This window comes from Hibiscus syriacus, unplaced genomic scaffold, assembly GCF_006381635.1.
Source record: "Hibiscus syriacus cultivar Baekdansim isolate YM2019G1 unplaced genomic scaffold, ASM638163v2 tig00117011_pilon, whole genome shotgun sequence".
In the NCBI taxonomy this organism is placed as follows: Eukaryota; Viridiplantae; Streptophyta; class Magnoliopsida; order Malvales; family Malvaceae; genus Hibiscus; species Hibiscus syriacus.
This window is the reverse complement of record NW_024063523.1, coordinates 328,051-335,392: the sequence shown is the minus strand read 5'-3', so window position 1 is coordinate 335,392 and position 7,342 is coordinate 328,051. Positions and strand designations below refer to the sequence as shown.

Genomic DNA, 7,342 nt, shown 5'->3' with positions numbered 1-7,342 from the left:
CCCAAACTCTAGGATAATAAATCATTAAAAATAAATATTCAACCTTATTATTTAGTGAGTTCAATATCCCTAAAAACTCTCAAACTCTTGGGTTTGAATTCATTAAGAGTTTTAATAAAAACTCATCATCTCTAGTGGTAAATTCATCTAGTCTTTCACAATTAGGACCACCCACTCAACATTGTGTTATGAACTTATTAAGAATATATATTCAACCAAAATCAGTAAATTTATCAAGTCTTTCTCACTAAAACCACCCAAAACATGGGCTATGAATTTATTAAGAGCAATTAAGCTCATCATGTGCATGTACATTATTAGTCATAGGGATAGGTAGGTAGAAATGTACACTATGAGTCTTTCCATGGCTTTGTTTGACCACATTGAACTTAAATAACTAAGTTGGATATCCACCATGCATTCCTCAACCAACGGGCTTTAAACCTATCGTCCTCGACGAATCTAGGACTAGTTTCCTACTTAACCCTATGGTAAGAGGATCTGCTAGGTTCTTTTCTAACTTCAGATACTCTAAAGAGAATACTTCATTCCTTATTAAGTGTCTAATAGATTCATGCCTCATGCGAATGTGTTTTTTCTTACCATTGTAAACTTGGTTCTTAGTCACACATATCACAGCTTGTGAATAACACAAAAAGAAAACTGGAGGAGTCAGCCTTCCTTACAATGAAATATTTGCTAATAAATTTCTAAGCCACTCAGCTTCTTACCCGGCTAGGGCAAGAGCTATAAACTTTGACTCCATGGTAGAACGAGCAATACAAGTATGCTTTGTAAACTTCCACGAGATTGCCACTCCACCTAAAGTAAAAATATACCCACTTGTAGAGCTTACCTCATCATCATTAGAAACATGGTTGGCGTCACAATATCCTTCTAGGATAACCAATAAACTTAAGTTTCTAATCTTTTGTACCCTTAAGGTACTTGAGTAAGTGTCTAAGAGCAACCCAATGTTCACTACTTGGATTATGAGTATATCTACTAAGTCTGCTTGCAACATAAACAATATCAGGTTGGGTATAGCTCATTAAGAACATTATGCTTCCAATTATTTTAGCATATTCTATTTGGGAAACACTACTTCATTTATTTTTAAAAAGATGAATGCTAGCGTCGTAAGATATTCGAATAGGGATGATATCAAAACTGTCAAATTTCTTTAACACTTTCTCAATATAATATGTTTGATTTAAAGAAAATCCCTTTTCGATTTTGGTAACTTTAACTCCTAAGATTATATCAACCTCTCTCAAATCAGTCATCTCAAATTTAGTGGATAAGTATTAATGGACTCAATGTTAGTACTGAAAATCAGCATGAGATCAACATATAAACTTATGATGACATAATTAGTACCAAACATCCTTGAATACACACTTGCATCCGAACCATTCACAACAAAACCAAAACTAAGAATAGTTTTGTGAAATTTCTCATACCACTGTTTAGGAGCTTGTTTAAGGCCATAAATAGACTTTTTAAGTCTAAAAACTTTGACTTCCATACCAAGTGCCTCAAAAACTGGTGGTTGCTCCATTAGATCTCTTCATCTAGATATCTATTAAAAAATTCAGTTTTTACATCCATTTCATGTACTTGCAACTTATGAATGAAGGCTACTGCAAATAATGCAGGGATCGTTGAGATTTTCATTACAAGAGAGTAAGTATCGAAGAAGTTTATACCAAATTTTGAGTGAACCCTTTGACGACTAGCCTTACCTTATACCTCTAGATTGACCCATCTGATATAGGTTTCTTTCGGAAAACACATTTATTACTGATAGGTTTAAATCCTCTAGTCAAGTCAATTAATTCCCAAGTATGATTAGACATTATTGATTCTAGTTCATCAGTAATATCATATTTCCAGAAACTAGCATCAATAGATCTTATAGCTTCCTCACAATTCTTAGGATCCTCGTCTAATAGAAATACTTGAGCTATAAGATCAGATATGGTGTCTAAATAATTTATCTCAGAAATAAAGAAAGTTATAAAATATGGTCCAAAAGAGGCTTCTACTTTTTGTCTCTTACTTCTTCTAGGCTCAAATTCAATCTCTTGAAGAAGTGGAAGTAATTTTCTCTATTTGTGTTTTTACATCTAATATAGGCTTCTTTAAAGAAAAATATCTTCAAAGAAAACATCCCTAGATTCACAAATAGAGTAGTCGTGACGATATATGAACATGTATGTGACACTATTTGTAGCATACCCTATAAACACTGTATCAATGGTGGATTTCTTAAAGTCTGGAAAGCATACTTTAGCCAGACACCCCCACACTTTCAGGTATTACAAATTTGAAGCATAATCTTTTCACAATTCATGTGAGATATAATCTAATTTATTGTGAGGTAATTGATTCAAAATATGATTGGTCGATAGAATGACTTCCCCCATATGTTGTCAGACAACTCATAACGTATCAAAAATGAATTCATCATCTCTTTTAAAGTTTTATTTTTCCTCTCGGCTATATCGTTTTGTTGAGGAAAATAGTGAGCTGAAGTTTCGTAAATAATATCATTCTTCTCACACACCTCTTTCAAGAAATTTGATCCATATTCACCACCTATATTGAATTTAATATGTTTAATTCTCCTATCTAATTAATTCTCAACTTCTGCCTTATAAATAAAGAAGAAGTTTTCAGCCTTACCTTTACTTCTTAGAAGATATTCTTAAGTGTATCTTGAATAATCATCCATAAAAGTGATGTAATAATGTTTTTCTCATTTACTCTCAATGTTTCTAAAGTCTGCTAGATCAGTATGAATAAGTTCTCACAATTTAGTCTTTCTCTTAGAAACAGTTCAAAAGGAAGGTTTAGTATACTTGGCTTCTACACAAGTTTCACATGGTTAAAGCCAGTTTCATCTAGTTTAGGTAAGATATTCATTTTAATCACTTTCTTTAGAAAATGGATATTCACATATCCTAATCTAGCATGCCACATATCAAGAGTTTCAATAGTGTAAGTAGAAGTGATGGCTTTATTCTCATTAAGTTGGGTTTCAATTACAAATAAACCCCAATTTAAAAATATTTTCCCTAGATAATCACCATTTCGAGAAAGTAAAAGTTTATTTGCCTCAAAATCTAGCTTAATGCATGTCTTATTCAAAAGTCCACCACTAATTAAATTTCTACACAGGGCAGGTACATATATAACATTACTTAGGACTAAAGTTTTACTAGAAGTCAATTTGAGTAAAACCTTGACTCTGCCTAGCACTTCAGAGCTACTAGAGTTCCCCATGTACATACGCTCACCTTCATTCCCATCCTCAAACTATGTGAAAATTCCTCATTGCTTAGAAATGTTTGGAAGCTCTTGTGTCCACAGCCCACTTAGCATTGTTCTTCACTAGATTTACCTCTGAAACCACTGCTACAATGACACTATCATTTTTATTCTCTAAAACGTTCAGTTGTGGTATGTTCTCATTCTGGCAATTTGAACAGTGTTGACACTAGTAGGCTTTTTGACCAACTTGACCGCACACATAGCACTTGATGGATTTTCCTTCAGCTTTGGTATTTTCTAGTTTTTGAAGTTGGTGCCCTTTTGAGGTTTTGTCTTCTTGTTATGATTTCCTCTTTTCTCAGTCTTTTTGAATTTAGACCCTGAGGTTATACCAAGCTCAACCATGTTAGCTTTAAAACTTAATTAACTAGCAGAGTTGGCAACCTTATCTTTCAAACAGTTAGTCTCCTCTATCTTTATGTAGCCCACTAGCTCCTTAAGTGAAATGTCCCTCTTTTTATATTTCAGAGAGTTGCAGTAGTCAGAGCAGGACTTGAGCAGCTTCTTAATTTGGACACTGGCTTATAGCACTTCACACATCTGCATTCTTTCTGCAAGAATTTCAGAGACCATGTTCTAATAATCATAGAGTTGATCAATTATTGGCTTGTCGTCAAACATCTAAATTTCAGTAACTCGCCAACGACGTATTTCTTGATGCCCACATCATCAGCACCGTACTTCTTCTCAAGCGTGTCCCATATGGCATTGACACTTCTTTCTTTGAGAAACATGTCGAAGATCTTGTTGGACATTGACTTAGAAGGTGGCCACCCATTGTCTTGTTGTCTTTATCAAATTTTTCAACAATAGAGATAACAACGATGAAGGCGACATCAGAGAAAACTTCATCACTGGTTACAGTAGCATCAGCCGCAACTGAACTGGTAGACAATGTAGTAGGTGGTGGTTTCAGCAGCACGTAGTCTAAGTCAAGCTGCTCAAAAAAGATTAAAATCTTTTGGGACCACCTACGGTAAATGGACTCATCTAGTGCATCGAGCTTGGACAGATCAAGAACAAGTTTGCTCAAGGGTGTCGACATTTTTGCAGTAAATAGTAATTCATTTCTAAATTGTTAGAAATATTATATACTGTAAAACCACATCGTTAGCATTAACAAGATAATTTAAAATAAAATCAGAAAATAAAAAAATCAGAACCGTGTCGTGGTGAAACCACTGCCTTATAAACGAATTCGTCTCAATGTGTGTAATCACTACATTAGGCGAATCATCGCTGAGGTTAACATGATCGCTCCAAGGATTCGTACACCCGAAAATCAGAGTGGATTGCAATGGTACTACTCCTCTTAGCACCGGAAAATTGAAGAAAGCTCAGATGCTTGAGATAATTTGAGAGGATTTGTGACTTTTGGATTATTTGAGAAGATGGAAATGCTTCTCTATTTATAGGCTAGGTTCATGGACAAAAACATCCAAGCAAAAAATCAGATATAATTCTGATTTAAATTTTCTGGATACTGTTTAAATGGCTGTCATAAACGAAAGAATCTAGACTCGAAGTTGTTGTAACAGTTAATTAATCTGTAATTAAGGTAACTGATACAATATTATAGCTTTTTATTTTACTCTGAACAAGAGCTGAAATACTTTCCAGATAAATCACAATTTAAACCAGAACAAAATTCTAGAAATCGCATCTAAACAGCTCACTATTCAACTGCGCGTATTACCACGAGACGAACGACGTTGAAAATGCGCAAAATGGTCCCTTGTTCTCTATCACTCAACAAGAGAGGGGAGAACGAATACTGTAAATACCCTTGCAAGAAGTATTTCCCATTCAATATGGGATAGTGTCTAAAGCATTACCAACACTTAGTGCGGTGTTTGAGGAGTTGTATTTGAGTATACCTGAATGTGTGTATGATGTTTTAGTTATTGTTAAGGTAAAAAATGTTCGCACTATGTGGTTGGTAACGGAAGCAAAGTTGATAAGAAGATGCTAACTTGATGAACCAAAGTGACCGTCGACAGAGCATCGGTTACAATCATGTAGGTTCTTCCACGTGAAGTAAGCTAAGTTATTTGCATGGAAATTACTTCAGTTGTATTAATCATGTAGAACCAAGTTTTTGCAGAGTTCTGATACCTTGTTACATTTTTGGATGATAGGTTAATCGATTTGCTTATAGAGTGCGACGTTATTACCATGACAAAGTTAGCTACGTTGCTGTTTGTGGTTTATCCGATCAACTTCGAGAATTGAGGGAATCCATTGAGTTCCCTCTCAAGAATCCTAAGCTTTTCCTTAGAGTTGGGATTAATCCTTCATTTCCTTTCAAAGGATGTGTTTGTGTATAGTTGTTGTGGTTGAGTTATGTTTGGCTGAGATTGCAGGCTATCCTCCTTTATGGCCTTCATGGCACTGGCAAGACATTGTTAGCAAAAGTAATATCTTGTAATGTTGATGCTAACTTCTTAAGGGTCAGACTTTACAATCTCTGTATTCATGTCGTATGAATGCATTTGCATATGCCATAGTCATTATATTACATAATGTATTATATATTTATACAAATTTTGATATGGTATAAATGATAATTCATGTCATATATATTTTGACACATTGTGTCGTGTTCGTGTCATATGAGTGTATCATGTTGATAGTTGAAATCTACCTTTGTTGTTTATTTTGTGGCATGTTGTCATGTCCTTGACTGAATGCATTTTACCTTCTTCTCGTTCATCTAAGTTCAGGTTGCTTCGAGTGTAATGGCTGGCAGCAACTTTCTTGGAGATGGTGAAAGGATGATGAATGAAATGTTCAGATATGCACTTGATCACCAAGAGCCTTGAGTTGTAAATATTTTCTGTCTTGTCTCTTTATATCATTCAATGTTATTTTATTGTTTGTTTCTTTTTATACAACCGTGCATCATCTTTATGGATGAGATTGACGCCATCGGTGGATGGCATCTCAGCAATGGGACAGATATTGACCGTGAAGTACAGAGGGCAATGATGGAGTTACTTCATCAGCTTGATGGACTTATTCATCTTGAGAAGGTACAATTTTTGGGTCATGCACACAGTTTCAAAACATGCTTTTGAAAATCATTAACAACTTACATTGTTACGTATAGGTTCAAGTGATCATGGCTACTAACTGACCTGACATTCTTGACCCTGAACTCCTTCGTCCAGGGGGCTAGACAAGAAGATAGAGATTTCATTGCCAAATGAGAACTCAAGAATGCACATCCTCAACATTCATGCTGCTCATATGGCCAAGCGAGGTGAAATTGACTATAAAGCGGTTGCTAAGCTTTCTAAGGTTAGTCATAGCTTGCTAAGTTTTCTGGTAACGATTGATTTAGGGATTTAATGGTGCTGATCTTGGAAATGTTTGTACGGAGGCTGGAATATTTGCAATTCGTGCTGAGCGTGACTATGTCATTCACGAAGACTTAATGAAAGTAAAACCTTCAGGCCTAATTAATGGAATATAATTCTATTATTTTGGTAATCATATGCTCACTTGCTTCTATCTGGTGAAACTGTAGGCGGTAAGAAAATTGAAAGAGATCAAGAAACTGGAATCTAGTGCATGCTAATGTGCTGATTTTGGGAAGGACTAGAGCTTTTCTTTTCTTCTACATGCCATGATGAACTAGATACCCTTGATAAACTGAATTTTTTTACTCTATATTATCGGCATAATATTTCAGTGTGAGTTCAAATTTTCAGCCACAATGAGTGGCTCCGATCTTTTCATATTATTGTAGCTTCATTGTAGCTTATGCTTTTCTCTATAAACTTTCATAGCCAAGTACTTTTCATTGCTGATGTTAATATGATCTTGTAATAGGCTTTCTTATCTCCATTGGTTGATAGTGTCGGGACGTTATTGGAACGTTTAAAAATTTGGGGACTAAATTAGAATAAGGGTCATGGTTTGGAGATGAATTGGAATGTTCAAAAGTGTGAGACCAATTTAGAATGAATCATAGTTTGGGCGTGAAATCATAGTGTTCAAAAGT

At 35.0% G+C, this 7,342-nt stretch overlaps 1 pseudogene; it reads left to right on the top strand.

Moving 5' to 3' along the window:
- Positions 1 to 5,063: 5,063 nt before the first annotated feature.
- LOC120195278 lies at positions 5,064 to 6,940 on the top strand (annotated as a pseudogene).
- The last annotated feature ends 402 nt before the right edge of the window (positions 6,941 to 7,342 follow it).